The 27356-nt window shown below is 48.3% G+C and overlaps 1 protein-coding gene across 9 annotated transcripts in view; it reads left to right on the forward strand.

The window, feature by feature from the left end:
* CNOT2 (CCR4-NOT transcription complex subunit 2) overlaps window positions 1–27356 on the forward strand; it is a 1422938-nt gene that overhangs the window by 559807 nt on the left and 835775 nt on the right. The gene's annotated exons all lie outside the window — the stretch shown is intronic.

Below are 27356 nucleotides of genomic sequence, written 5' to 3' on the forward strand. Positions count from 1 at the left end.
AAACAAATTTCAAAGGTAAGGATAGCTACGGAGAATGACTTCATGCTCTCTTGGAAACGATGCTGACGGCACAAAAAAGTATGAAGCCCAGCGCCTCAAACCACAACCAAGAAGACCAACTGCTCCAGGTAAATCAGGGCCATTGGGGATGGGATTTCCTCCTTTGACTAAAGGTTGGGGGCAGGTGGTATCTGAGGGTTGCAGGTGAATCCTTTTGACAGAAGGGTCCAGAAATTTGGTTTCAGACCGTGACCACACAGGTCTTGGGTCAGGAGGATGGACCTCCTCTTTCTGAAGACAAAGAACCCTTTTTGCAATACCCATAACCGAGAAGGGGCCTATGATGCAGCAGACAGCCTTTGTGACCCTGCAATGGAGGACTATAACCGAACTTCTGTTCCTGCAAGACCTCTGCCTAGTAAAGAGCAGAGAAGTCACGAAGTCCGGATCCCTCAATGAGATAACTCGGCAAGTTGTGTAGCATGAAGTGCCACATGGTGTTCAAGCACTCAGTCTCCACTCCAGAGGTTTTAAGCCAGCTATGGACCCATGGCTTTCAGAAGGTTTAAGGAGATGTCCAACAAGGTACAGGACAGAGAACCAGTTGTTCCCACTTGGTCAAGGGAGTGGACAGCGCAGACCGACCCTGGTAAATGGAGAATAAATCTTTACTTTTCGCGAGTTAGCTTGGGCAGCATTTGTTGCAGCAACAGCTTCCAGGCATCCCTTTATGGTATCTTGTTTTTCAACTCTAATGGTCAACTTTTTGAATAGCTCCAGATCTTCCCCCCAGATATACAGAACTTGGGCCTGGTGTGCAACCCCCAACCCACCTATCAGGGGGGGTCAGTCATTTAAATTTCATGTAGTTATCCAATGATGGATAACCAGCTCAGCCAGTCTTCACAGCACTCTAGCTTGGAAGTGGTTGGTGTTTCTAGGACTTCTTGCCTAGTCCAAACCAGTTTCATGCGCACATATGCTGCTTCCTGGGCTCTTTGCAGAGCTTCTGAAGAGAATGTTCATATTTTATTTATGTTTTGCATTTATATAGCGCACTAAGCCCAGAGGTATCAAGGCGCTGAAAGATCAAATAATTTGGAAGATGCTGTTTAATTTGTTCAGTTACATGGAGACTTGTTAAATAAGAATCACGTTGCGCAGACAAAGTTGTGTCATTGGGGGGAGGAAGAAAAGGTTAGACAAGGATAGGATGCTGATCAGATAATATATTCCCTGAAAAGCCACGTTTTCAGGTGTTTCCAGAAGGGCCAGTTGGATTGTTCTGCCCACAGCTTGTGTGGAAGGGCATTCCAGAATTTGGTGGCATAGCAAGAAAGCAGGATCCCCCAGCTTTAGAGAGTCTGAATTTCAGTGTAGGTATGCGGTTGGTGTAGGCTATTCTTGTCAGTCTCCTTGATTGAGGTATGGTGAATTTCATGAGAGGTAAGGCAGTGCTGAATTTGACGGGCATCTATGAGTGATTACTAGTGCCTTAAAGGTAATTGTCTCGTATGGTTAGCCAGTGGGCATTTCTTCTTGCCTCAGTGATGTGTTTGCCTAGGTATGTTGAGAGCGGCACGTAGGGCATATGTGACAATTTCCTACCCCTGCCCATGAGGACAACGGCTAACGAAAAGACAGTGAGCTGAAAAGACAGGGCTTAAACAAGATTAGCTTTTTGGTCATGGTACTTAAAATATAGCTACCTTGCTGTAAACGGTGGGCAGTCATAATTTCGAAAAAAAAATGTCGACGGACAAAAATGTCGACAAAAAAATGTCGAAAAAAAAATGTTGACTTTCGTTTTTTTTAATTATATATTTATTTTAGGGGTTCGGGAGTTAAAAAAAAGGGAAAAATTAAAAAAAAATTAAAAGGGGATTGGGGGGGAACCCCCCCCATTTAAAAAAAAAATGCATTGAAAAAAAAAGTCGACATTTCTTTTTCGAAATTTTGACTGTTGACATTTTTGTTGACATTATGACTATAAACCGCAGGAAATTTCCCATAAGTGAACAATAAAGGGGTACCTTGTTCCCTTTCCCTTCTGTCCCTAAGGGACGTAGTAGGGCTACGCAATAGACTTAAATGCTGAATAGGGTACCTCTGCACGGACAGCATGAAGGGCTTACTAGTGCCGCCAAAACAAAAAGTGAGCAAAGTTCAAGACCCCACTCACAAAAGGAATAGGTCTTGATCACACCGTCAGTTGACAACTTAAAAAAAAAAAATACATTTCCCAATGCTTCCAAAGGTAGTTACTGAGTACCATCTCCCCCTGGAGCTCACTGTCCCAGTTTTCATTGTGAATAGTAAAACTCATGTAGAAAGATGACTATCCTCCTAGTGTTAATAGGGTGTTTTGGGGGGCAGTGATGGTGTTCAACAGCAGCAAAGAGTTCTTAAGTCAAAATGTGTTTATTTCGATTGAGAGGCAATCCTAAAATACACGCACACACGCACGCGCACACACCGACACCCACTATAAAACACTTAAAACAATAAACATCATACACCTAAAACTAGCACTCACTATGTATATTAAGTCTGTCAGGTTTAAAAACAATACATGCAATTATTTCAGAATTTACAGGGCTATAACACCTTATTCTTTAAAATAGCAGATTTATAAAGTACAAGTATTAGCTTCAAGATCATGAGTATGCAGTTTGCTAAGAAGCGTTGAATGAAAGAATTAAGTGCCCAGGTTATGCGTTCATCTTGAAATAATAAACTGTATACTAATGCCGGCCTGAATTGATTGATCTCCCCAAAGTTTTAAATGTCCATTGGGCAAAAAGGACAGGCTTGAGACCCCTACCCCTACCCCTGCCTTTCCCCAATTAGATTTCAGGAGGAGGAGATTAAATGTAGCCAGACCAAGTGTGAGAGGTGGGAGGTGCGCAAGCACCTTTCAAGATATGGCTCCAGTTTTCTAGGTGATGTAATTGCCAGGCATGCTCTGTTCAAACATTTACCAAGTTCTACCAAGTCCCTTTGTTACTGATAGTTTTAATAATAGGACCTTAGCTGCTTTCTTTCTATGACCACATGATCAGATGTGGATATTCGATCCAATGGCTACCATTTATGGCTATGCCGTAAAGGTGGCTTTTACATGCATTCTCAATCTAATTTGGAGTGCGCCAGCATGGGAAAGAAATCTGCGAGCATTTGTTTGCCCATGTTGCGAGCCACAGCAGTGCTGGAGCCGATCAGATGATGATCTTCAGTGAAGGGTAGCCAAAGCTTGCGCGCAAAGATGGTTGGAGCACTCACTTGTAAAGTGAAGATTGAACTGCTCTTTGAGGAAGCTGAAGACTCTCCCGTTGGCGTAGAGTGCCTTGTTTCCCAGGGGGCAACCGGCCAACTAATGTGAACCTGAGGGATTGACCTTGGGGGCAATGCACGAGGGATCCCAGCTGTGGCCAGTGATCAACTGGAGAGATCCCTGGGTAAATCTGGGGCCCTTCACTGTTGCAAGGCCCAAACATTCCGGGTCAGTCTGTAAAAAAGAAAAATGGGTCTCTTTTGTTCTGTGATGCAATATACACTAAACTGACGTGCCATTGTGTGCTTACTCCATTTAATTGTCCTGCTTCGTCTCTTCGCATTGATGACCTTGTTGCTGGTGGAACAACCAGAGAATTTTCTAAGAGCCACTGCGATTGTTCATTGTTGGACAGAGTGTATCGTGTCTTATTACATCACTAGCAGTTTCATGAGGATTGTTTATGAAATATCCAGGGCCCATATGACAGTTACTTGTACGTGTCTAGGGCGGCTAGATGGAGGTTGCAAATCCTGGATGGAAACCTGATTGTGATTTCTCAGGAAGGAACTCACAATGCTTAAGTTACAAGGCAGGAGGGAAAGATGCCTAGTGGTCCTCCTAGGGAGGACTGGTTGTGGCTAGCAGGCGTTTTACAACCCCAAAATCTTCGTAGACCCTAACAGCTGGCCCATCTGCATCTCCTGGAACACCAGAGGCCATTCCCATTACAGAAAGGAGGATGGCCTGGGGGGAATAATCGAGGATTGCGCAGTTGTAGGGCTACAGGACACTTTGGCAACAGAGGCCATTGCATTTGATGGCAGAAATACAATCCATAAATTGGCCATTAAGGGGGCTCGTGGTAGGCATAAGGGCAGGCTAATTCTAAGTGTTCTTAACTCCTGAGCTATTGCCAAAGTTGAGGTGGATTGTGACTACTTGCTAGCAGGTCTGATGACTGGTAATTTGTTGGGTAATTGGAAGAACGTATTGTGCTTAAACCTTTATGATCCTCCTGGCCAGGGTAACGCACCAGTCCTCATGAATTCAATCTATAAAATATGCAAATTAGTTCATATTAGGCATGGTGCGCACAGTCCAAAATGTACAAAGAAAGGAATGATTGAAGTTTGTCACAGTTTATTATGAACCAAGTGTACCAATCACCTCTTTGACATTTGTTTTTATTTACATACATATTTCTCATCCATGAGTTAATTCATATTTCAATATTCACTTGGTTATATTACAGTGAAGATTCCATTGAGACCTTCTCATACATATGCATTAGAAATCTCAGGGTTCCATAGTACTCCTGAATGTTCCAACACAAACTCATTGGTGCTCATCCATAAGTGTTTCTCCCAGTTGTTTTTTAAAAATGTTTATTTACTCGTACCAAGCAGAAAGCCTGCAGGCATCAGGGCGCCACAAATACACGCAAGGACAAACAGATAAGACAAGACCGGCATTAGGTGAAGTGAATCAACAGTGTAACCTTGGAAAACGGAAAGCAAGGGAGGGAAGTTAACTAAAAATATGCGTTTTCAGTGCTTTCTCAAACAGCTGTGGATTTTCCCGTAGCTCTGATAGTCACCGGTAGTGTGTTCCAAAAGGAGGAGGCGATGACTGGAAACCATCTGCCCAGACCACTAGCGCTTGAGTACTTCAGTCCTTGAAGCTGTGTGACAGATGAGGAACACAAGGTCCTCTTAGGTTGGTACAGTGGGATCAAAGCTTTGAAATATTCAGGGGCTTTACCAAAGAGAGAATGATGGATTAGCATACCAATTTTAAATTGAATGCGTTCCTGCTCTGGAAGCCAGTGTAGGTCTCTCCTGGAATGTGATTTCTTTTTTTCTACATTTAGTTCATTACAAACTTTAAAATGTATTACAACAATAGTTTCCCTTTCTTCATGGGTTCCCAGTCATAAAACTAAATTAGATTTCATCAGCAAGCGTCCATCGTCTCATCGTTATTAGGCATGATGGGGTACAGTTTCATTGACTCTGCCTTCTTTATCAATAAGTCTCCCAAGTTCTTTCAGAAGAAAGAATACCAAAGCAAATGTTTGTTTTTTGTCAGTTCCTTCTGTCATCACACTCCACCACTCTTCACCGCTTAGAAAAGGTCTTTCTGTCATCTCCTTTTCCAAGTGTGCAGTTCGCAAGTCTTAGTTTACTGCAGTATAAAACTAGATTTGGGGGGGGATTGGGTCCTCCGACGTATTCCATATCTATGACAGGTAATCACCACAGCTGTGCTGTTTCTGAAAATTTTCTGTGTCCTGGGTCGATGACGTTGATACGCTCTCCTCGAGGACCTCTGTTGACCAGACGTCACCGGATGTTATAAGTAGGACACACGACGCCCGTAGCCTCAGTTCAGTTTTTTCCGCAAACGTGTTCGCTTCGGGGATCTCGGCACGCCTTGGTTCTTCTGAGTTTTATCAGTTCTTCGAACCAGTTTGTTTGTGAAGATTTCCATGATGTCTTCGTCTTCTACCCCGTGGCCGGGTTTCAAGAGGTGTCGGGACTGAGGTTCCAAGATGTCGCTGACGGACCTGCACAACGCCTGACTCTGGTGCCTCGGTGAGGACCACACCATGGACGATTGCCAGGCGGTAACTTCGAAAGCCTTGCGGGAGCGTAAGAAGAAGCTTTCTGTTGGTAAGGTGTCCACTGGGCTTTTGATTGACGATTCGAGGGGCGACTCTCCGCATCGTCGGCGTAAGTCCAGCGGGGTCTCGGTCCCGCAGCGTGTTCCGCCATTTTTCTGCCTCTTCGAGGCACTCACGGAAGCACCATCATCGGTCGCCTTCCCCGTCGTTGTCTGAGAACTCCGCCCGTCGGCGGGTTGCTTGGGGGGTTGCTTGTCCCACCAAGCATTCCACTCCTGCGGAATGGGATTCATTCCGTCAGGAGATGATGGTGATTTTTCAGTAACAGGGCTCTGCTCCGTCGGCACCGTCGAAAGACGCCAGCAGGGAACGTGCTAGAGACAATGTTCGCACGCCTTCTGGCTCGAGCGGTCGTTGCGATCACCGGGAACCTTCGAGGTCCCGGTCGGACAAGGTGGATCGCTCTAGCCATGCCCGCTCCAGGTCCCGGTCTTCGACGCCATCGAGACCGTCAGAGCCTGTGAGGTCTTCGATGAAGACGTCGGCGCCGAGCCCGTCGAAGGACTCTCTCGAGGCTTCGCCTCCGAGAAGCCATTGGTGCCGAGGCTGTCGAAGGACACGCTCGGGGCTCCACCCTCGAGACCTGTGTCGAAGCCATCGGCGCCACGCTCAACGCAGATTCCGTCGACGCCTTTTGAGGAGGATTTTTCAGAGGTGCCCCGGAGACCAGTGGAAACTCTGAGAAAGGCCCTGCAGAAGTCAGTAAGGCCTGTATTCGAGCCTTTTTCTGTGCCCTCATCCAGGGATTTATTCCAGCCTCTGGATTACATCTCTGAGGTGGATGAAGGGTCTGATGATGGTATGGTTCCTGACAAACTCATGTCTGGTCAAAGCCAGCTAGGAGACCTGTGTCAGTCCTTGCACGACACGACGCCAGTGGTCTGGACACCTCTCCGGAGGTTGAGTTCGGTAGGCCTGAGCCTGATACGCACGCTGAGTCCTCGTACCGGCGCCTTATGTCGAGGGTGACGGAATACTTGGGGTGGTCTGCGCCACCAGTGGATTTTCTGCAGGATGACCTGATGGATATCCTTGACCAAGGTCCCCCAACTGACCCGGTACTACCCATTCCATATGGCCTTGCAAAGAAGGGTGGCAGCGGCTTGGACTGCTCTGGAGAGTCTCCGGCAGTGAGTAAGTCTTTGCCGACAAAATACCGTCCAGCCAGTAGCGACCCCAGCTACTTGACTACGCACCCCACTCTGGAGAATTTGGTCGTGCAGGCGGCTACGGCCCCGTTAACAGGCATTGTACCCTAACATCCCTCCTGATGGGGACGACAAAAGTTTTGATGGCTGGGCAAAGAAAGTGTTTTCTTCAGGGGGTATGACTTTACAGGCAGCCAACTCCGTGTGTGCCTTAGCACGTTTCACTCATACTCTGTGGAATTGTCTCTTTGGCGGCTGAACGCATTCCCGAAGGGGAGGAACGGGATGGCTTTCTTGCTCTTGTTCAGGGTGGCAAGGATGCCATGTGTGAATCCGTTCAGTCGGGTCTGGACATGGCAGATTGCGTCAGTCGGTCCATGGCAGCGAGCACCGTAATGCGCAGATTTGCGTGGTTGCGGAAATCGGGGTTTGCTCCTGATGTACAAGCCCGGCTTCTCAACATGCCCTTTGATGGTGAACATCTTTTTGGCAGCAAGGCTGGCGAAAGCCTAGAGAGGTTGCAGACCTCCAAAGCTGCAGCGAAGTCGTTGAGCGCTGTAGTTCGCCAACCTCTGCATTTTTGTCCTAGGGGACAGCAATGGAGGGGAGGTTCCTTTCGATATTACTCATCCTTTGGTAGATTGAGAGGAGCTGCAAGTCAAAGGGGCCACTGTAGGAGTACCAGAGGTGGAAAACAAGGTACTCGAGGTGCCAAGGCCGCTCGGGCAGTTGCCTTTTTACCCTCAGGCAATGCCGCAGCCGCTTCAGCTCAGTCATGAGGCCATGTCCCATGGTTCGCTGGTTGGGGGAAGGCTGGCGCAGCATCTTATAGAATGGCGTGCCATTACTTCAGATGTGTGGGTTCTGGAGATCATAGACCGCCGCTACTGTCTTCCTTTCTGGCACAGGCTTCACGACAATCCACCAGGGAATCTCTCTTTGAGGAGTCCGGATCCGCTCCTTGCGCAGGAAATACAATCCCTGCTGGAGAAAGGTGCCATAGAACTGGTGCCTGTAGCGGAGAGGAACAAGGGATGGTATTCCCCTTATTTTATTCCGAAGAAAGACGGGGGATTGAGACCCATCATGGACTTGCATGGTTTGAACAAGCTCCTCAGGAAGGACAAGTTCAAGATGGTTACTCTCTCTAAAGTCCTCCAGGCCCTTCAACTTCAGGACTGGTTGGTGTCTCTCGACCTCAAGGACGTTTACTTTCATGTGCTGATAGATCTCCAGCACAAGAAGTACCTGAGGTTCACGGTTGGCAACTCGCACTTTTAGTTTTGAGTCCTGCCGTTCGGATTGACCTCCGCCCGAGGGTTTTCACCAAGCTCGTGGTGGTGGCAGCGTATCTCAGGAAAGGGGGGGGGACTCACGTCTACCCCTACCTGGACGATTGGTTGATCAGAGTGCGCTCTCCCGAGCAAGTCCTGGATCATCTGTCGGTCACCTGCCACTCCCTTCACAAGCTGGGCTTCTCCCTCAACTTAAAGAAGTCCCATTTGACGCCAACGCAGCGGCTCCAGTACATCGGAGCAGTGCTCGACACGTCTCTGGGGCAGTGTTTCCCTCCCCCGGTGAGGGCTCATCACATTCAGCAGATGGTGTACAAGTTTCAACATGCCCCGAGTCTCCCATCGTTCAAGTTCTTGAGGTTGCTCGGCCTCGTGCATCCCGCATTCTTCTGGTGCCAGAGGCCAGGTTGCGGATGAGATCTCTGCAATGGGCTCTCAAGATGCAGTGGCCAACGTCCTCTGGCAGGATGTCGGACCCGTTCAGGTGCCACCCTCAGTCGCCCAGGATCTTCTGTGGTGGGCATTTGAAGGCAATCTGATGAGGGGGGGGGCGCTCCATTTTGGCTACCCTGGCCGGAGGTGACGATCGTGATGGCTGCATCCCTCAAGGGATGGGGAGCTCATGCCAACTGGTTGACAGTCAGCGGTCGTTGGTCTCCGTTGGAATCCAGACTCCATATCAATCTGCTGGAGCTGAGGGCCGTCAGGCTAGCCCTGAAGGCTTTTCTGCCGACTGTGCGAGGAAAGAATGTCCTGATCCTGATGGACAACACGGTGGCCATGCACTACCTCAACAAAAGAGGGATGGAGGGAGCGTCACTTCCTCTGTGCGGGGTAAGCGATGCAGCTCTGGTTCTGGGCAATCCAGCAGGAAGCTTCGATCTCGGCAGTTCATCTGGCCGGAGACGAAAACGAGACGGCGAACGCTCTGAGCAGGCAGAGCGCGATCTCTCACAAGTGGGAGCGGACTCGGGAGATTCTCCTGGAGATCTTTGCCCTTTGGGGGACCCCTCAAGTGGATCTCTTCGCCTCCAGTGCCAACCGGAAGTGCGGGAGGTTCCGCTCGCGGGAATTTCCTCCAAAAGGAGCCTTAGGAGACACGTTCGTGGTGGAGTGGTCATTCCCACTGCTGTACGCGTTTCCTCCAGTCGCCGTCATCCCGCAGGTACTGCAGAGGTTACGGAGGTTCGGTTCCCGGATGATCCTCATTGCTCTAGTGTGGGCCCGGAAGACATGGTACCCGGACCGTCTCGACTTGTCGGTCTGCCCTCCACGTCGTCTTCCCTACCGAGACAATCTGCTCTCTTGGGAGGGGGGTCAGGTTCTCCATCCAGAGGTCAGATCCCTCAACCTTCACATTTGGCTTCTGAAAGGTTGAGGTATAAAAGGATTGGAGCCTCCTTGAAGACCTGATGGAGGTGTTGCTTTCGGCCAGACGGCCAGCAACAAAGTCCCTGTACCGTTGGCGTAAGTTCTGCGACTGGTGCAGGGTTAAGAATGTGGATCCTTTTGCATGTGACATTCCCATGGTTCTGTCTTTTTTGCTTTCTTTGGCCCACAGAGGCTTGCAAGTGGGTACCATTAAAGGTTACCTGGCAGCGCTGTCCATATTTAAGCGCTCGTCTGAAGAATGTTCCTATTTTAAAATTCCTTTAATTTCTCAGTTTCTGAAAGGGCTCTCTAATGTGTTTCCTCCGTCACCTTTCCAGGTGCCCGGTTGGGATTTGAACTTTGTTCTCAAGTTTCTGATGGGTGCTCCATTTGAGCCTTCGCATTCATGCCCTTTGAGACTGTTGTCTCTGAAAGCTGTATTTTTGGTTGTGGTCACTTCTGCTCGCAGACTGAGTGAGTTACAGGCACTTTCAGTTAAGCCACCCTTCACTGTGTTTCATAAGGACAGGGTTGTCCTTCGAGTTCGTCCTTCCTTTCTTCCGAAGGTGGTGTCGGAATTTCATTTAGGCCAGAAGGTGGTTCTTCTGGCATTTTACCCTCCTCCACATCCTGGTAAGGAAGAGGAGAGGCTCCATAGGCTTGATCCTAGGAGAGCATTCAGCTTTTATATTTCACGCATGTCCCGGGTCAGAGTGGACGATCAACTCTTCATTTGTTACGCTGGAAAGCATTTGGGACAAGCTGTGACGAAACAGACTTTGTCTCGCTGGATTATTTTGGCTATCTCTCAGTGTTACTGCTTGGCGGGTAAGGACCCACCGGTCGGCTTGCGGGCCCATTCTACCAGGGGTATGGCTGCCTCTACTGCCCTACAGAGGGGAGTTCCTATTCGTAACATCTGTGATGCAGCCACCTGGGCTTCGGTACATACTTTTGTAGGTCACTATTCCCTCGATTCCATCCGTGGGCAGGATCTGGCCTTTGGCAAGCCGGTCCTTTACACCGCAATTTGATTGGGCATTCTAAATTTCTGTTTTCTAAATTATTTTCCCACCTCCTTGCATTGGTACTGCTTTGGGAGTCTGTCATAGATATGGAATACGTCGGAGGACCCAATCACCTCGAAGAACATGTTACTCTCTTACCTGGTAACGGTCTTTCAATGGGATGGTCCGACAACGTATTTCACATCGCTTCCTCCCTGCCTTGCAGCTTACGTTTCCGCAAGGCTTTGTGTGTCAGACTGGCAGAAGACTGGTACCACACGTTCTGGGGGAAAAAACTACAACTGAGGCTACAGGCGTCGTGCGTCCTACTAATAACATCTGGTGATGTCGGCCGTTGGAGGAGGTCCTCGAGGACGGCGTATCGACATCGACACAGAAAGATTTTCCTAAGCAGCACAGCTGTGGTGATTACTGTCATAGATATGGAATACGTCGTCGGACCATCCCATCGAAAGAACGTTACCAGGTAAGCGAGGAACTTGTTCTTTGTCAATCTCATGGAAATCGCTCTAATTGAAGATAAACTAAACAATTATTTAGTTACTAGACATTTTTTAAGAGAAATTTACTGGAGCTAACTTGATTAGTTGAGAATAAGTACTTCACAGCTTTGAACAGGGTTTGTTTCACTAATTGGGTTGTCCATCCTTTAACGGCAACCTGAAAAAGAATTGATTCCAAAAGAACGGGATTACACAAATACGAAACTTAGAGTGAGGTATTCCTGCTTGAATAAATATATTGTGACCCTTTTTGGACTGGAATTAACCTTATTTCAAATTGGAGGTCTGCATTGATGGCACAAGTTCTTTCAGAATTTCACAAAGAGGCAAAGATCACTAAGCGAATGAGATGCAAAAACGTACCTGTCTGTGGTTGGAAAAAGATGGTTGCTGGTGGCTGTCCTTGATTGGGCAGCCCCTGCCAGGTTGAATGGTGCCTATCCTTACCATTGGTGGGCCTGTGGGTGACTCCAACTCAAATCCTGGATAAAAATAGTACTTTTGCAGGAATTCATCAGATCATCATTTGAGCGAAGACCCCGCGAAGAGGAGCATCAGCTGAAAACCTGGAACTCTTCATTGCCGGCTTCCAGCACTATCTTTTTCAATCGTCCTGGTGAAGGTTTGCTCTTTTGCTGATCTACAAAATGCCTTAATTGATTAACTGGTTGGAGCAACTTGTCTCGACCACTGCTTTTGAGACTCCTGAGGTGTCCGGGAACAACCTGTGGGTTAACTACTTAATCGCTGCATCGGTCGATGGTTTTGAGTTTTTTTCTAAACTCGCCTAAAGAACTTTAGAAGACTCTCCTTGGCAATACAGAGCTCCAACTTCTAGTACAAGTCTGCTCCACTGAAGGTCTTGGTGGTATGGCAGAGCTGCCAGGCTTATTTTAGGAGGGAACGAGGGCTTCAGGAAGGACAAATAACTTGTAGCATACATATGGTCCAAAGGAACACTTACACACTTAGTTATGTAAAGATTATGGTTAATATATGAATTTGAGGCTTGTTGATCTGCTTGGTCACATGGTTTTCATAGGCTAACATCTAGTGGAGGTTTCACAGTAGATGTTCGAAAAGGGACGTCGACAGGGTTTGACTGTAATACTATATCTAGTGTGATGTACCCTATACCCATGACCCCTCAGGCATAGACGTCTAGGTCCCTCAGATTATTTTTTTCCGCCATCATGGTTAGATGTATTTTCGCGGAGGCCATAGCAGCAAGCTACTTTGGGATCCAAACCTTTCCTCTCAGTTACTTATTGATTGAACTTCTTTGACAGCTGATCTCCGGAGCACATGTGACACCATCCCCTTCCTTGAGTCTGATGAGTCAAGTACTTTCGCGAAGGGTGTCCGAGATCTCTTGAGCTTTTGCCCCCATTTCTGGCCAGATAGAAGACCCTTCAACCTAAGGTATTCGAATATTGAGATCATTCCCGTGCCCAGTGCCACCTCCACTTCCCCATACAACAGGAATTCTCCCCCTCGGAACAGTTGTACCACCATTTCCATTCCCCCGTCCGACCAGGACTGTGCATTCTGAATCTCCTGTTACCCAGCTTCAATATGGGGCCACATTTTGAGGCCATTGGAGAGGGATGTGTCGGCAGGTGTCCAGTTGGTACCCCCTCCCTTCACAGGGACCAGAGTACCCCTTGGGTTGGATTCATTATCCTAAGGGGTGGCCTTTTGTGGGGCCCAGAAGAGGTCCCACATCTTAAGAGGGGTGGGTGTCCATGTCTTCCAAGTAGGTCCAAAATGTGCCCCTCCCTCTTTCATGTGTTCTAAGCGGACCCAGAGCTGGGCTCACTATAATAGAGGCGGAAGTCAGGAAGACCAAAGCACCCTTCCTCCCTGGGGAGGATGAGTGGTTCTCTTGATCCTTGGGATCTTACTCTGCCAGATAAATACTTGAGCTGCTTTCTGGAGTTCCCTAAAGATCCTGCCTGTGACTCTCGTGGGCAGGGCCCTAAATAGGTGTAATAGACTTGGTAAGACTTTCATCTTCACCGCTGTCATCCGTCCATACCAAGACAGGATCATGTTACCTTACTGTTTCATGTCCATCCTAATCTCAAGCATTATTTGCTTGTAATTGGCTAGAGCCAGCTTTGATAGATCTCTAGTAAGGTGGATGCCCAGGTAGCGGATTGTGACTTTCTCTACTCTAATCCTCAGGAACGTGTCCAGTGGGTCCAAGGTTGGGTCTTGGGCTTAGATGGGGAGCAACATGGATTTTGATTTATTAATTTTCAGCCATGAGAATGTCGCAAAGGCTTCTATTACGGAAAGAAGGGGTGAGGCTCCGCGATGTGTCCCAAGATATCGTCTGCAAACAAGGAGAGTTTAAAATCACCTGGCCTCTCTGAATTCCCAGAATTCCCATGTGCGTTCACTGCTATAGCCAGGGTCTCAATTGTAAGGGCATATATCAAGGGAGACAGCGGGCACCCCTGTCTTGAACCCCGGGAAAGATTAAAGGAGGCCGTTCGCTCTCGGTTTACTTGCACTTTGGCTGTGGGTGGCCCTGTACATCACGGCTACCCACTTTCTCATGTCTCTCCCTCCCAAACCCCCCCCCACCCGAATCCCATCTTCCGGAGGAGTAGCATCATGTACCTCCATTCAATTCTATCAAATGCTTTCTCCGTATTGAGGGAAAGCAGGCTCAGTTCAAGGTCAGATCCCTGAGCGTAGTGAATCAGATGCATAGTCTTCCGGATGTTATCAGAGCCCTGGTGTCCTCTTATAAAACCCACCTGGTCTCCCTGGACCAGTGAAGGGATAATCCCCTCAGTTCTTTTGTCAAGTACCTTTGCCAGAATCTTGACGTCTGTGTTAAGCAACGATATTGGTCTATAGGAGGAGCACTCAGTTGGGTCTTTTTCCTTCCTTAAGTAGTACCACTATGATGGTTCCCATCATGGTTTTGGGCAGGATATCCCCCCCACCCCTCTGAGAGGACTGCGTTAAACACATTGGCTTGGTGGGGCGGCTAGTGTGGAGCGAAATATTTTATAAAATTTCACTGAGAACCCATCCTCCCATGGAGTCGTAGCTCCTTTCATCACCTAAATTACCTGAACTACTTCCTCTTCTGTTTTTGGGGCCGCTAAATTAACAGCTACCTCACTCGCTAGGCCTGGTATTGGTATAGTCTTGAGGAATTCCTTGATTTGCGAGTCATCACCCACAAATTCAGACATATAAAGCCTTTCATACTAATGCTGACGGGTCTCGCCAATACTCTGGGTGTCGTACCTCGGCGCCCCTGCCTGTGCTTTTGTGGCTTTCACCATCCTGCTCTTCTGGGCCTCCCTAAGTTTCCATGCTAATATCTTATCGCCCTGTCCCCCTTTTTGTAATATTTTTGCTTGAGGAACTGGAGGCGCTTCTCCGTTTTATTCAGCAGTTGAATCTTGTATTGGTCAAGTGCTGCTGCTTGGGCTGGGGTAATGGAGCCGCCCGGGAAGTGTCCCAGTTGCGATTCTGTAATTTTTTTCTCTGAGGGATTTTTCCTGGAGTTTCTTCTCCTTTTTTTTTTTTTGAGCTCCTACTTTTATCAGGAACCCCCTTATAGCAGCCTTGAATGCGTCCCACAGTGTGTGGGCTGACTTCCCCTTTATCATTCACAGTGAAATATTCAACAATACTTTCTAGCACTGTCTTAGCAGTCACCATATCTTTCAGTAGTGCATTGTTGCACTTCCACCGTCCCTACTGTTGTCAACCCCAACCTCCCATTAGGGTGATCCTTACAGGTCATGGTCAGAACAGGGAACTGGGTCTATCCTGTGGTCCGTTGCGTGGGGAAGGAGGCGATCTACCAGGATATAGTCTATCCTGGAGAAGGATTCCTGTATCCAGAAATAGTATGTGGAGGGTCTCCTTTGATCGTGCTTGAGTCTTTCTTCCATTCCCAAGTCATAGTTAATTATGCAGAAACTTTGCGAGGTGGGGTCATCGGCCACCTGGGGTGCCTGGGGGGTGGGTGGGGGCAACCTCTTCCGGTCTCTTGAGGGGTTCAGTACTACGTTGAAATCCCCATCCAGTATCAGTGAGCCTTCAATGAAGAGTTGATGTTTGTCCCTTACTCCCTCCCAGAATTGTGCCTGATCTTCGTTTGGCCCGTATATCACTGCCAGAGTTAGTTGGGTTCCCTGTAGACCACTTTTAATGAACAAATAGCGATCCTCTGGATCTTTCAGCGAGGCCTCTGTTTTGAAACCCAGGTCTTTAGCCATCAAAATAGCCACACCTTCTTTTTGGATCTTTGGGAGGCAGAGAAGACCTCCCCTATCCCTCCCTCTCGGATACTTGGTTATTTCCCCTGTGCCCAGTGCGTTTCTTGTAGAAAGAGCAGGTCTAGTTTCCCCTGTTTAAATTCGCTACTTATCAGGGATATTTTAGTTGGAGAGTTCATTCCCCTTACATTCAGGGAGCCCATTTCCTGCACAGGTAGGTGATCAGCCATTTCTGAATTTGAGGTTTTTGCCGAACAAAATCCTTCCCTCCCTCCCTTCTGCCCCCCCCCCGGGTGGAGCATGACCCCAACTGCCCCCCTCCTTCCAAACGAAGTAGCCAGTAACCCCCCCCTCCCCCAGCACCCCTCCCCTGGTGCCCTACCCATTCCTGGTGCTTGACTGGACCATCCTCGAGCCCATTTCGGCACGGCCTCTCGATGGATCCACTGCTGTATTGCGCCCCCTCAGTCCCCAACCCTCTCATCCCACCCCTCTGGCCTTTGTTTTCCAGACCTTTTTCCTTGGTAAAGGTCCTCTGTAACGCTCACCTGATTCCCGTAGAGGCGCCGGTCTTGACTGGGCGTATACCGTATCTTCAAAGGTGATGTGTAACACACGGCTGGCTCTTTGGGCTGGACCTCTGTGCACTGTATGTCTGCTCGAAGGGTAAGATGTCTGCAGATAGAAAATATGGGATTAAGGAACTGGGTTATTGAATGTCTCTCTCTTCTTCCCTTTCTCTTCTCCTGTAGAACCCCAAAGGTTAACGCTCTCACCTTAGGTAAGTGAACGCCGTGCTCTCCATCTGCCTCGGGGCAGGGTGCTGTAACCAGTTTCTTCACTGGATAAGGGGAGCAGGCCTCTTGACTTCAGAGGACTGCTGTCCGTCGTTTACTGCACGAACGGTAAGTTTCTAATAATTCTAATGTCTTTAAAGTCTTTAGTAATGATGTTTCTTGTTTTGCAGGGTTCCGGCGATGGCGGATGACGGGCTGAAGTGAGTAGAAGATGGAGCCCGTGTGATGAATAGAAGCGCCTGGAAGCACGTAAGTAAGCGCTTGTTGCCTGCTTCACGATGCGCTCTGTCTTTTTATTTTGCAGGTACAAGTTCGGAGCGGCTGCAGGGTGCCGGAATACCCACTGGGTTAGATGTGGAAAGGAGTAATGGCACGTGAGTATTAAAGTTCCCCAATGTCTTTAAACGCACCTTGTTTTGTCTTTCAGATGCAGGATGCAGCGCCAAAGGCCTCCGGAGTGTGCGAAGAGTTGGTAAGCTTTTGTCTTTCAGATGCCGGAATGCAGTGTGAAGACCTCCGGAGCGCACGAAGAGTAGGTAAGCCTTTGTCTTTCAGATGCCGGAATGCAGCGCGAGGCGTTGGTGACAGCCGATGGACCAGGTAAGTGAAGAGCTGTCACTGAAGACCGTAATGCTAACCTGTTCTTTCTTGTCTTTATAGGTGTTGCTGAAGACTGGATTCAGGATGGTAAGCCTTTTTCCTTAGGCTCAGGATCAGATGCAGAAGACACGATGAGCGTTCTGCTGCAGAGGATGCAGAATAACGCAAAGCAAGATTCATCCATCGGGTGTGGTTTAAATAGCCTCCTGTAGTGCTTAGGTGTCTCCTTCCACAGCCACGCCTAGGTAAGAAAAGAGTTCCTGCTTTCCAGAAGAGTTCCAGTGTTCTGAATCTAGGGAGTGGCTCCTGCCCCACCCAACAGGAAAAGTAGTTCCAAACAGAAGAGGATCAGAGGCTCAACTGGCAGGCAAGTAAGCAGCATGGTCTGCTGCAGGTAAGTCCACCCAAGCATTATGAGCCCGGCGCTTCCAGCGCTGGGACTGGGCATATTTATGAGCCTGGTGCCACTGGCGCCAGGACTGGGTCCAAAAGGTCCCAACTGGGACTGGTTGGCACTCGGAACCTGGGTTATGGATCTGCTTCCAAGGGAGTTGGGAAAACCCTGACCTTTTGGAAGCAGAGATCATGACATCCTCCCCATACTTGCTGTTCTTTGGGGGACCTAGCACCCTTCCCGTCCGAGTCCAGGTCTGTTTCCGTGGTCCAGGTGGGGATCCCTTTCATCCATTGGCGCTTCTCGCGCCCTCGTTGTGGGGGTGAGTCGGGTGCTTCCCCAGTGGGCTCTCTGATCGTCGCTGGTGTTCACATATTCCTGGATTGCTCCTCTATTGTCTTCCGTTACCAGGCAGGCTCATTTCCCCATGTACTCGAATGAAAGGGAGAAGGGGTAGCCCCACTGGTACTGAATCCCCTTCACTTTTAGGCATTGCGTTAGCGGGCGGCACAAACTTTGCCTGGCCAGCGTGAAGGCAGAAATATCTTGGAAAATAGATATTCGTGCTTTGTTGTAGGTGATGCTGCTGGCTTTCCTGGCCTCATCCAAGATTTTCTTTTTTTCCGCATATTAGTGGAAGAGCACCAGGATGGGGCTGGGGCCCCTAGCCCTACCCCCCCGTTCTATGCACTGTCTATTGTGGGCTCCGTTGTCATGTCATTTCCAAATAGGCCAATCATGCCCTTGACCACTCGACCTATGTCCCTTTCCATCTTGCCATCAAATTTCAGGATTCAAAAAAATTGGAGGTTATTCCTCCTCTCCCTGTTCTCAGTCATCCATCTGGAGAACACTTTCTTCCTTTCTTTCAAGCGCCACCAGTCTAGTATCTATCTGTGAATCCATGGTTGCTGATGATGATGATTGGTTAGATTACAGCTATTGTAGCCTGTCTTCCACCTTGTCCACTCTCTGATCCATTTTCTCAAATGTTTGGCTTATGTCAGACCGCATGTCCCTTATTTCCTGCAGCACGGCTGCAAAGCCCTTTTCCATGGTTGTGGTATCAGTCATGGGTTTCTCGGCCTGGTCAATCCTATCTTCCGAGGTCAGTTCCCCCTGAGTCCTTGTCACCACTCGGATTCCCTGAAGGGTCTCTTTCCAGGTAATACGGGTCCGGTGTATCAGTTCCCTAAGCTCTGAGTGCCCCAATGCCGGACCGGCAGGGCGGGATGCCACTTTCGCCCTCTAAATTATTGGAGAGTGCCCAATGTTACCCTGCTTTCCCTGAAGCCTAATCCTGTTGGGGAGTAGAGTCTTATCAAGGCAGGCACATTCCCCAGTGCTGGATCCTGGTGGCCCTCACTTTGTGTAGGGGATTTCGAGGAAGTCTGCGACTTTATTGCAGTGACTGAGTTCACAGATTGGTGTCCTGGAGTCCTTTCTTGGTTATGAGGGTACCCCTTATCGCTGGCCCCGGTCCCAATTCCCTAGCCTTGCGATGCTGGTCGGGGACCCTGTCTGTGAATGTTTCCTTGAGGACCTGTGTGGTCTGGCAGTTTCTCTTTGACACTCCCGACTCCGATGTCCAGGAGCCAGTGTCCTCCGTCGTGTAGTTACAATCTCCTTGGGCCTCTGTGTCTCTTCAGGGCCCTGTTTCACTTATGTCAGGGGAAGGGGGGGGTGACAGGGGACGGACGTTTCGGGCTAGTTTTTCCCTCAGAAGGATGTCTGTCCCATCCTTTGAATGTTTCCATTGGCAGGCTTATGAATCCTTGCAGGCACACGCCCCGGGATTGGTCCCGGGGGCCACCACCTTAGCGAAATGTGGGATCGGGGTCCATGCCCTCGGGTGATTGGGCTGCTCCGCTGTTCCACTGGCCTGTGTCCCGGGGGAACGCCCCTTCTGTCTATCCGCTCATTCTCTTGAAGAGGTCTATGGTCCCCTCAGCCTCTGGGCCGGGGATACCCGAAGGGGGGGGGTGTTGTTCTCTAACACCCGTCCTGACTCCGGGACACTGGCCTCCTTTGCAGGGGGCTGTGGAGTCATTGTCTTAGGGAGGTGCTTCATTGTGTGCTCCACAGAAGAGAGCTCTGGGTTTGCAGTATTCCTTTCACCTTTCTGAGAGTGCGAATCCGTGCAGTCCAAGTGGGCCTTGCATCAGCAGGAGCTGCCCGTGTCTGCTGGTGGAGGAGGAATGTCTGTATAGAGGGAAGCGCTCCAGTGTTGTGGCTCTGTTTCCTGTGTCTGCCGAGCAGGATATGTAGCACTCTCACATTCTTTCTCCCCTACTGTGCTATTGTACGTTATGGCCCAATGACTCTCCCCAGTCTGGGCTAATCTGGCCCTATTTGTAAGGACGGTTGTGGGCTGCCTCCTCTGCACTACTTTCACTTGCGCTTCTCGGTGCTCATGTGATTGGTGCCCTTGTGCCCCTCCGCGCCAGTGTTGGTGGGTTAGACTCTGGTTGCTACCCTCCTGATTGTGCCATGTGCCGAGCTCGGGGGAGGGTGTCTGTTCCCTGTTCAACTCGAGGCTCCGGTTGTCTGTGTGCCCCGTCTCCTCCTTGCTCCTATCCTGAGGTCTAGAACCTGCTCGTGGGGCTCTCCCTCCTCCTGATCCCCATCCGCCTGGGGTGACTTGGGGCTCCTGCCCTCTTTATTCCCTGTCCGTCTGGGGCTGCTGCCTCCCGTTCGCGCCGGGACCTGCCTGGGTCTCAGGCAGGCGCAGGTCCAACGCGGCCCCAGGGCTCCTCCTCCTCACCTCTTTTGCTGGGTCGCCTTCTCCTGGCCTCTGGAACTTTCTGGGTGGAGTGGCCTCCTCCCAAAGCCCACGCTTATGTGGGGGGGCACTACTTCCTGATGGTGGTGTCTGGTGGAGCTTAGGAGCAGCAGTCACCCTCCGTAGGATCACCTGCCCGGCCCCCAGACCGTGTCGTCCTCCGCAGCCTTCACTTGGGATCTTCCGTTGCCCAGGCTGAAGGAGGTTCGTTCTCTCCCTTTTTGAGGTCTCGAGGCTTTGGGTTTTTTCCTGGAACCGCTCAGATGGTCCCCTCATGGGTCCCTCACCTCGATGCTCCCAAGAGGTCATCAGGGCGGGGGGGGATGGTGGGTTACTGAAGTCCCTTCACGGCTTTGCCTCAACATAGCTTGGCACTTAGGCTGGCATTGCCTCTGCGCCCCATGGTGGCCTCCTTCTACTGGTTTATTTTGAAGTCTGCAGGCAATGTAAGCAGGGAAGCGCCCTGTCAGGGATTTGTAGGTGATGGTGAGTAGCCTAAAATCTATCCTCTCTGCAACGGGTAGCCAGTACAATCGTCTTCGCATCTCCGACACACATGCACACTTTCGCATCCCCCCTCTAATAGTGCTATTTTGTATAACTTGAAGTTTAGCAAGTTCTGTTTTTCCCACCCCTCCAAGAAGAGAACCACAATAATCAATTTTTGATGAGGTTATGGCTCGGGCAATCGTTTCACATCCCTTTTGGGACAGAAATAGACAAATATGCGAGAGAAGCTGACTATAATAAGCCGATGCTGAGACAAGACTGTTGACCTGAGCAGACCTGCTTAATGTTCGATCAAGTATCATGCCTAATACTTTTGTTTTTCCTTTTGTGGGAATGTCATGATTCGCAATGCGGAAGGACTCGTAGTCCGCATCGAGCTTTAGAAGTCTGGGCCTAGAGCCAACAATCATGTTACTGTTAATGGACATTTGTACCGCACACTATCACCACCGGAGTGGTCGCCTGGCGCTCTGGCGGCTCTGAAAAAGGAGGGGAGGTTGAGTTAGTGGGCAGAAGCAGGAAAAGTGCAAGAGAGCAGTGATGTGCTGTTGGCGGCCTCAGCCGGTGGGTCCGTTGGCTGGGCCTGGGGTGTTTGCGGCCGGTAGTCGTCGTGTACTGTTGTGCGAGTCTATGTGCATTTTCATTTTGTTGTTGCAATGTAGTGAACTTTGTGCGGTTTGTTGTGCTATCGGTAGTGGAGTTGGTTAGTTGGCATCTCTATCCTGAATTGAGGCGCTGGGCTTGCATAGTCTCCCCTGATTCGGCTCTGTCCTGATCTGGGTCCATCTGACATTCCAAGGTTCCTTACTCCTCTGGCCCCCACCTCTATCCGGCTCTCTCATAGCTAGCTCCCCCTGTGCTCCCTTCATACTCCTGTGGCAGTGCACCTGTCGATGGCCAGAAGTCGGGTAGTGTGGTGAATTGCCAATATCTCGACAATTCCATAACACTGTGATATCTGGTGGTAACTAAGGGGCGGGTGGAGATGTTAGGTGGGATTGGCTGGGGTAGTTGACTCGGTCTCTGTGCGTGTCACCTGTGTTCTAGTCTATCCGTTGTCACCCGTCCAGGTGCCGTGGGAGCTTCCTTGTAATTTCTGGGGCTGTCTGTGTCCTTTTCAATTTAGTCATCCTTTTCCCCTTTTTATGTTTTCAGTTTGAGCCTGAGGTGTTGAAGAGCCAGGTTTTTAGTGATTTCCTAATTTAAAGGGGATCTTCAGTGTTTTATTTCTTTTGGGATGTTCCAGGTTTTTGCAGCTACGTGGTAGAAGGAGGTGCCCAAGTTTTTTCTTAAGGTATGGTTTGAGTTCCAGTCGGACGTAGTTGCTTGATCGGAGGTGTCTCGTTGGTTTGTAGATTTTCTTTTGTAGGAATTCTGCTCCTTGTCCGCTGATCATGAGCTTGGTCTTTTCATGGTTCAATGCCAACCCACTCATGGCCATCCACTCATGTATTAGATCATACATTTCTGATACTGCAAAGGCGTCTTTCTCATAAATGGCTGATAAGGAGATGAGGGATTGAAAAGTCATCTGCAGAATTTGAGAAGCATATCTTTTTCTCTGTTGGCATATGAAAGAATGCAGCGGTGAAAAAGTTATGTAAAACCGGGGATAGGGAGAGACCCTTGGGGAAGGGGGGGGGGGGCGGGAGGGATGCCATAGCTAAGTGGGACAGGTCTGCTTCCGCTTGCTTAATGCAAACCTGCATGGTCCTGTTACCTAGGAAGGACTGCATCCAATCCTTTGCTTGATCACTAAAATTAGCCACCTCCTGTAATCTGTTAGAGGAGGGGATGGTCAACTAAAGCAAACGTGGCTGATGGATCCAAAGACATCAGCAGCATTGTTGCACCATCATTAATATTATTCATTTTAGACTTCAGTTCCAGTAACACTGATTCGGTACTGAAACCTTGTCTAAAGCCAGTCTGCCCACCATTCAAAATAAATCATCTTTAAAATAGGCTGATAGTTGGTGGAAATTTTGGGGTCCTTATCTGGGTTTTTTTTTAACAGAGGGGTAATCCAGGAACCCTTCATTCTAGTGGGGACCCTTCTCTTTTTAAAGGAAGCATTCACAATTTTTGTAATGGAACTAATCAAGAACCCAGAACAGGCCTTAATAGCTGTGGCTGGGAACCTTTTGTAGGTGGATGGCCTGAGTTTGACAAGACTAGTACGAAGTTCATCTTCTGTAATACTCAAATTGAACTGCGGTAAGGTCTGCGCTAAAGTAGGATTTTCCCTCAGCAAGTCCTTGAGGGGGGGGGGTTCACCTGGCCATGTGGTTAAGGTTCAGTAACTTTTTAAAACATTTTTTCTTTCTTAGTTACCATAGCCTCTTGGATGTGCGTGCACAGCTCCTGATCTTTACAATTAGGTTCTTGAAATTTGAAGTCGGGTTTCTCTAGTTCCTTGAGGATAGCAAACATTTCTTTGGAGTAGTGTTTGGCATTTTCTATACGTACTTCATAAGACTGCTTTTTTGCTTTCATTATGGCCAGTTTAAATATCCTGGCCGCCCCCTAGTAAGCTATCCTATCGTCTTCCTCTTAGATCTTTTTCACTGGTGAAATGTTTTCCTTTTTTCCACTCTTAACCTCTTCAGGTCATCCAACAACTAGATATTCTAGGATGATTAGTAACCTTCCTATTTCTTAAGGGAACTAGCGTATCAATAGCTTTAGAGCGGGCATCCAGGAGGGAGTCGGTCATACCATCCACATTCATCAGAGGCGACATATCTATGTGGGATGTGAGCGGTAGCCACTCCTTCAATGACTCTGGATTGATCTTCATATTTCTGGACACAATCCAGTTTTAATTTAGCATGCTCTTTTTGCGCTAGGAGTATTTATCGTAAATTCAATGAATGAGTGATCCGACCAAGGGCGTAAGGAGATGTCTGGTGTATTAATATTCAAATTAAGTGTGAAGACCCAATCCAACATGTGGCCCTTAGAGTGCATGGGCCTAGCTATATGTTGTTTAAAGCCCAAAGCATTTATAAGTCTAACACGTTCCCTAGCAACAGGATCTTTAAGGTCATCTTTCCAGACATTGAGATCTCCCATTATAAGCAATTTGGCAGTGCCCTTAAGTTGGGACAAGATCAAGCTGTTCAGTTGTGAAACAACCTCTGGCATGATGTTTGGAGGGCGATTATATCAACAGCAGGTTCATCGTGGAGGAGGCATCTGTTCCAACTTTAAATCTGAGAGTCTCACAACCACTTGGGCTTTGAATATCAAGGATTTTTTAAATATTGCCACTCACACCCCCCCCCCCCTTCCGAGACCCCTCATTCTTCCTGTTAAATCCATAAAATAGCATATCCTTTGGGGTTAGCAAGTGCCAGGGAGCGGCCTGCAGCGTCATGCATCCTCGTCTCAGTCAAAGCGCAAACATCTACATCCTGATCAGATATATATTCAGCTACTTCGAACGTGTGTTCAACCATTGATCTGGTATTAAGTAGTAATACTCTGAGTTTCTTGTAATCACCCGTCTGAGCATCATAAACCAAGTTGTCATCACCTATATCCCAATATTGCTTTCGAACATTTTTTTTTGTTCGAGGCCATGGGTTCATCCACATTCATCTTATGATTACAATACACAAGAAGTGAGTTCAAAAATAGAACACGAGAGGGGAAACGGGCTTACCGTAGTGTCGCTGGTGCCGTCCTGACCGGCAAAGACCAGCTTGATGCACTTGCGCCGGCACTCTCGCGCCCGATGTGCAAATATGTAGTCCCTTGATCTACAGAATATAAAAAGGACAAAGTTGTCTAATTTTTGGCTGCACGTTTTAAGAGGCGGTAGAACTGTGTAACATATTCTGGACAGGAATGGCAATATATGTGGTTTTATGTGAACTGTGTTAATGCTAGAATTGTGAAAATGTACACACACATCCCTATGTTAAACACACACATTTGTGGAGAATTGCAGACAATTTGGAAAATGTGTTCATGGCGAAAAGGACAAAATTCTGTAGAAAGGTGAAACAAGATCCCACAGCTGCAGGATTTTGATGAACTGATGCTACATAAAATCTGGAATCTTTGTGTGGATTTGTGTAGAGGTGACCAATGTAGAAATATGTATTTAGGATAAAATCCGATTGTGACACAAGTGGCTGAGGGGAGGTTTCCTTGGACTGTAAAGCTAAACAATAAATGTGACCTCACCCGGCCTTGATTCAATCACTCAGATGCCAGGCAGAGATGAGGTCCTGATCGAATCCCAGTTCACAGGGGCAAGCTTAGCTAAGCCGGCTCATACACCCATTTTGTGATGTCATTTGTAAAGTATAAATAGAGACATCTGACAACACATGGGGACTCACTGATTCACTCACTTTCCTGATTCCGGCGAAGCACTTTGTTCAGCATTCTACATCCAGCTTTAACATCCTTCCAGATCCAGATGCCCAACACCTTTCCATGAAGTAGAGAGCTATTGATTTTCAGCAAGGCCTAAATCCTCACACTTATTCTCACAACTCAGTGTAGCGCTGTGGTGTGGGAAAGCCTTCTGAACCAGTATCCTGAAAAGATCTGGCTTGCTACCACAAGGCTTGCCTGAGGAACTCTCTACTCAGCTGATTTGAAATACTCAAACAAGAAGGGCAGACCCTGTGCAAAGCCGGTGACCGGCCTAGCTGATCCAGTCCCGCGCCTGATGTGCTGTCCTTCCTTGACAGACCCAATCCATGACCAGAACTGACAATCCAATTTAATAACTTATACTGTAAGTATTAATAGGAAGAACAGAGACCCATAATATATCTGCATTGTATGATCCCAATCTCAAACCCATCCGCTCTTTAATTCAGAAGTATTGCTAGAACTATCCTTGTGCTGACCTTCTTTTTCTCATCTGTGTACTAAACCCTAACTTCTTATTGATTTGATTAAGAAAAGGAATTCCCAAACGGAAACTAGAGTATCGCACACGAATAGTTATGAGCGGCCGTGAATGACTGATTCCTGTGTGGCATTCTCTTTTTTTTCGTAGTCCTTAACAAAGTATAAGAAAACCTATCTGTCATTTTTAACCCGAATTTCTGTTTTCCATTCTCGCGCCTATTTTGCAAAAACTACTCTTTCTAAAACCTCTAACTCCCTCAGTTTTTATGATAGAAGCGAAATTTGAACTCCTACTTGTACCCAACATCCTTAGCTATCCATAGAACCCTAAACTGTGCGATTGACCCATTAAAGTGAAAATTGCACAAGGAAATGTTTGCTGCGATTTGACATTCTGAAAAATTTTACACATGTGAATTAGCTTTAAATTATTTCCTACTTTGACTTTGAGATTCCAAATGTTTTTGCTTGACTAAATCATTGTTTTTGATTGTGTGCATCTTTTCAAAGTGACTCGCATAGAATATCAGAATTTAAGCATTTTTGACCACATTTGGTGTTTTTGCTCAGACAATTTCAAAGCCATCCTGACAGTTGAAAAGTCAACTCTGTTCTTTTGTGTTTAAAAGGGGGAAGGTGGGAGTGATATTCTGTTTGATTTGTATTATTCCTGAATACCTGCTCTCTCCTCACATCTATTTAAATTGCCTATTGATGGGTTGAGGGTCGTTGCAGGGGGACCTCTAACCCCTAACCCTAGTGCTATCTGTTCCAGACCAACCCAAAAGTATTCTCTTCTGTGCTCCATTTGTTTGGTGCACATTACTTGATTTCTAGTGTATTAAAGAGATTATTCAGTGTTCTGTCACCCCATTGGTGATGGTTGTTACCTATTAAAATATTTTGTGATTTAAATTCTAAATACATAAATATTTACCTTTGCAAATTAGCTGCTGCTGGAGGTGCGGGGCATGTTAAGGAAAGGCGCGATGGAGCTCGTCCCAAAGAGGCTCCTGGGCTCCAGAATCTACTCAAGGTACTTCCTTGTGAGAAAGAAAACCGGAGGGTGGAGGCCCATCCTTGATCTACGTCGACTAAACAAATGCATCAAGTCCCAAAAAGTTCCAGACGGTCACTCTTCAGCACGTGCTCGGGCAGCTCGAGGAGGGAGACTTTGTGGTTGCTGGTCTTGTAGGATGCGTATTTCCACATCCCCATTCACAAGGGACACCTACGTTTCTGCGCTTTGTTTTTCAAGAGAAGCGCTACCAATTCCAAGCCCTTCCCTTCGGGTTGAAGTCAGCGCCAAGGGTTTTCACCAAGTGCCTGGGGCCTGTGGCATTGCAGCGGCGACTGCGGGGGATCCACGTCTGCCGTTAATTGGACTGACTCATCCGGGCCAGTTCGAAGGACATGGCAGTCGACCACACAGCGAGGACCGTTTGCCTACTGACAGAGCTGGGGTTCTCTGTGAACTATGCAAAGTCCTGCTTGACATCACAGGACGCAATGCTTCTGGGTTCCCGACTCAACAGGGTCGTGCCTGGCGTCTCCGTTGCAGGCAAGGATAGCGGCCATCTTGGGCAAGGTGCAGCACCTGTTGGCACTGAAGGTCACCACGGTGAGGACGATCAAGGCTCTGCTCGGCATGATGTTTTCATGCATCTACCTCATCCGACTATGCAGGCTATGGATGCGCTCACTAAATGAGTTCCTCGATGAACATTGGATACAAGTGTCGGGAAGCTTCCAGGACAAGATCACGCTCGACGAGAGCATCAGTCGAGCGTTAAGGTGGTGGCGTGTTCCCGCTCATCTGTCCGGAGCTGAAGATTTCCAG

The sequence above is a fragment of the Ambystoma mexicanum genome, chromosome 12 (genome assembly GCF_040938575.1).
Source record: "Ambystoma mexicanum isolate Mex_15411 chromosome 12, UKY_AmexF1_1, whole genome shotgun sequence".
NCBI lineage: Eukaryota > Metazoa > Chordata > Amphibia > Caudata > Ambystomatidae > Ambystoma > Ambystoma mexicanum.